The sequence below is a fragment of the Carlito syrichta genome, unplaced genomic scaffold (genome assembly GCF_000164805.1).
Source record: "Carlito syrichta isolate Samal-C Ts95f unplaced genomic scaffold, Tarsius_syrichta-2.0.1 Scaffold308793, whole genome shotgun sequence".
Classification (NCBI taxonomy): Eukaryota; Metazoa; Chordata; class Mammalia; order Primates; family Tarsiidae; genus Carlito; species Carlito syrichta.
In genome coordinates, this window is record NW_007252889.1 from 142,557 (window position 1) to 146,532 (window position 3,976).

A 3,976-nucleotide genomic window follows, 5' to 3' on the forward strand; every position below is an offset into this window, starting at 1 on the left:
AAGTCAGGTAGGGCATAGGTAACATTGACAAGGGATGGTTGAGTTGGGGTTTGTGAACAGGGGAATTTCTGATAGTGAGGGGAAATGAACAGTAGGATTTTGTGTGTAGGGGGTGGTAAGATTTTTATGAATGGTACTGTCATAAATGCTATTGTGAATAATGCTGCAATAAACATGTATATGTAGAACCAACTGTGTTGTCCACTGAAAGAAGACTGGATAAAAATGTGGTGTATATATATGATGGAATATTATACAGCCATAAAGGACAAAATTATGAACCTTACAGCAACTTGGGTAGACTCAGAGTCTGTGATATTGAGTGATTTATTAAAGAAACAAAGAACTGTATGAAATTACTGGATTGTAATTTAATAAAAGGAATGAAGTCAGGCCTATATTTTGACAATTGTAGGCAGTGGCTGATTATTTTTTGTATATAAAACCTATAAGGCCTAAAGTTATTAGTATAACTTAAATAATAAACTTTAATTTTTGCAACTTTATTATAAGTGGCAACTTTTTGTACTTTTGGACTATAATGGTGACCTGACATTGTTTTAGACTATAATTTGAACTAGGCACTTAAGTAAATTTTACATAAAATTTGAAGAGAAATCCGAAAATGTTTGGAGACTTGCATTCAGAAAAGACTTTATTATGCCTAGATTGTTTATAGAATTTTTTTTGTATGTGTATTTTTCTTTACCTTTCCTTATACCATTTTGGTGTGCTTATACCATTTTATTTTTTTGTTCTCTACCCCCCTTTAAAAATTTTTATAACTATCAAAAATCCTCATGAATTATTAAACAGCACCCTTAGTTGTAACACATGGACAATTAAATGAGCATAGTTAAAAAACGGAAGTATTAGTGTTACTTAGTATTACAATATAAAGTAGGGACTCAGCATATATTACAAGATTTTAAGAGACATACCAGCAGTTTTTACAGGGACAAGCAGTTGATCATGATTTTAGGCAAGGCCTAAACCTTTAGAAACGGACTTACTTTTAACTAACCTGGCTTTTAGCATTTGAAAACAAGAACAGCCTATTCATTTCCTTAGTTGCCAGAGAAAGATTAGTTCCAAGGCTAGCATTAATTTATACTGAGTTAGCAAAAGGCTAAGAAACATTTAAGAGTATATAAGAGACATTTTTCCATTTCTTTACAGGTGGATTAGAATGAGCCCCTTCAGAATTTACGAAGGAGAATATAGGCTAAGGAAAGGAGGGGGAGTGGTCCCCAGAAAGAATTTGAGATAATAGGTAACACTTTTATATGGAGCAGACAACTTTTTATAATTTTAACAACAAAGGGCAGAAATTTTAACAGCGTCAATGGGTAGGGAGAAAACACCACATAAATAAAAGGAGACATAAAATGACATCAAGAAATATACGCCAATCAAGTTTTTAAAAGACCACATGTCCCATCAAACAAAGCATAATAACTCAAGCAGCTTTTTAGCAGATTTAAAGTGACAGACACACATAGATAAGAGAATGAAGGGTATGGGAAATATTTGCTTTGTCCCCCTTTTGTCATACTTTTCACGAAGATATTTTAGACACCTCTTAGGAATTGATAGGTTGGTATATCCCCAATGCAGACTAACTACGTGGAGCCCTTTTTTAGCCTCGAGTGTTTACAGAATTTCTTTTACTTTTTCCACTAACTTTCACCTAACATGTTCGATAAACTCATACCATTTTTTGACATGCTTAAGCCTTCTATTTTTGTTCTATGCTTTCTTTAATCAGCCATTCTATTATAGAACAAAATGTACCATACAAGATTCTTTCCTATATAATTATTATCTTTTCTTTATTCTTTTTTATTAAAACATACCTTACACCAATAACTTTGTTTATATATTTTTTAACCTCAGAGTTCTAACCAAAGCAATAAGTTTATATGCAGTGGAAGGGCTTAGATAGGATTTAATGTGGAACTATTAGGGAAATCCAAAGCTATAGAAAAGGCACCTAAAAAGTATGGTGGTGTGAGTTTTAATTTTTGTCATAATGTCCCTTTTAATAATGGAGCTGGACACATTGGCATAACAAGGAAAGAGTGTTGAAATATTTTATCTCTCAGAACACATGGAAGTAATGGCATAGTGAGGGGCCTGGATATAATGCCCTGTAACCCCACAACCAAAAGGGGTGAAGGAAGGAGTGGACCAGGAATTTAAGTAGAGCTGAGCATGTAGCTTCCATATTAATAACAAATGATATAACCCCGCCAGCTACTGATATTTCCACCCTAGGCTTGGTTGGTTTAATGATTTGTTCCAAAGACATTGGGGCTATCAAGTTAGGGGTGAGTCAACCTGACTGGAGCAAGTCCAAGAGATTTTTTTTTTTTTTTGAGATGTCTGGTGTCCCTTAATTATAGCAAGCCTCTGGGCCATGTGCTCTCCTCCGGCTAGGCGAACGAGGCGATCATGAGCCCAATGTCCATGCTGTTTGCATTTGGGACAGGATTTTGCTAGTGGGCAGGGCTTGACAGTCTTTGACCATATGCCCATTTTGACAGCATTGGAAACAACCCTGGGAAGGGGGCTGTGTACCCCTTCTGCTATTGGCCATCTGGGATGAAAGATTATCAGTGGTGGCTTTTTCTGCTAAAGTGGTAGATAAAAGCTGAAGTGCTTTCTGCTTATGTTGGTGGTGGTCCTGTATTTCTTCCTCCTTTTGGTTGTTAAAGATTTTAAAGGCCGTGTCCAATAGCTCTAATTGAGGGGCTTGTGGGACCTTTTTAAATTTTTGGAGTTTGTGCCTAATACCTGGTGGTGACTGGGAAATAAAATACATAACCAAAAGAGTTTGTCCTTCCACAGAGTTTAAAGTAACATTTGTAAACTGCTGCAATGCCTTGGAGAGGCGACTTAAAAATACTGCTGGATTTTTATCTGGTTTTTGAAAAACCTCTTTTATTCTGTCTTAGTTAGCCTGTTTATTAACACCTTTTTGTAGTTAGCTAACAGAATTTATTTACATGATCCCTTTACTTTTGTCTGGGAAGAAGGTTGATATAGTTCCAGTTTAGATATAACTTGAGAGAAATTTATGATAAGAATACAACAAAGACTTGTTGCCAATTGGATCGGGTTACCGGGGAGGGCTATATTCTGGGGGGTAATTGAAAGGGGAGGGCACAGAGGTTGAATTGCTGGAGAAGTGGGTGGAGCTGAAGAGGAAGGAGGGGGCTCCTCTGCAGGATTGAAATCTGAGACGGGAGAGGAGCAAGCGGCCAGGAGGGGCCTTACTGTGTTTGTGGTGGGGGAAGGGAAGTTTGGAGGAAGAAACAGAGACGCATGAAGAACAAAGGGAAAGAGAGAAGTTGTAGAGGGAGTGTTTATGGAAGAGAGAAAGGGACGGGACGGAACGTGGAGAATCTCTACCCGCCGTTCTGAACGCTCACAGAAGTTATATATGGCACTGATGTTGGTTGTCTAAGGGATATGTTTGCCAGTCTTGTGTGTGTAGAGGCGAATTAGGCATTTGGGTTTGATATCGGGGGAGAGAGAGAGAGAGAGAGAGAGAGAATCGACTGGCAGGGATTACGAGCCTCCCATAGGGAACAGGCAGACTAAATGGAGCACCCCCGAAGAGTCAGCTGTCCGAGAAGTGTGACTATGGCAAAGTCTGTCGTCACAGAGCTTTGGCATAGCCTGGGTTCTCCTGGAGAACCGAGGGTGTCAAGGCACCCAGCGCTGGGGTTTTTGGAAACAGACAGAGGTGGCGGGTAGGGAGTGTCTTTACTGCCAGCTGAACAGAGTGTTGACGTGAGACCCCCCTTTAGAATCCGCTGTGGGCCAACAGACTGGCCTGACAGCCGTGGCACTCCTTAGTGAGGGGGAGAAAGAGATAGAGAGAATTTTATTAAGACTGCCATGGGTTAACAGCCGTGGGGCCCCTGGGGTCCGCTGTAACTGCAGCTGTGGGAGGTTTTTTTTTTTTTTT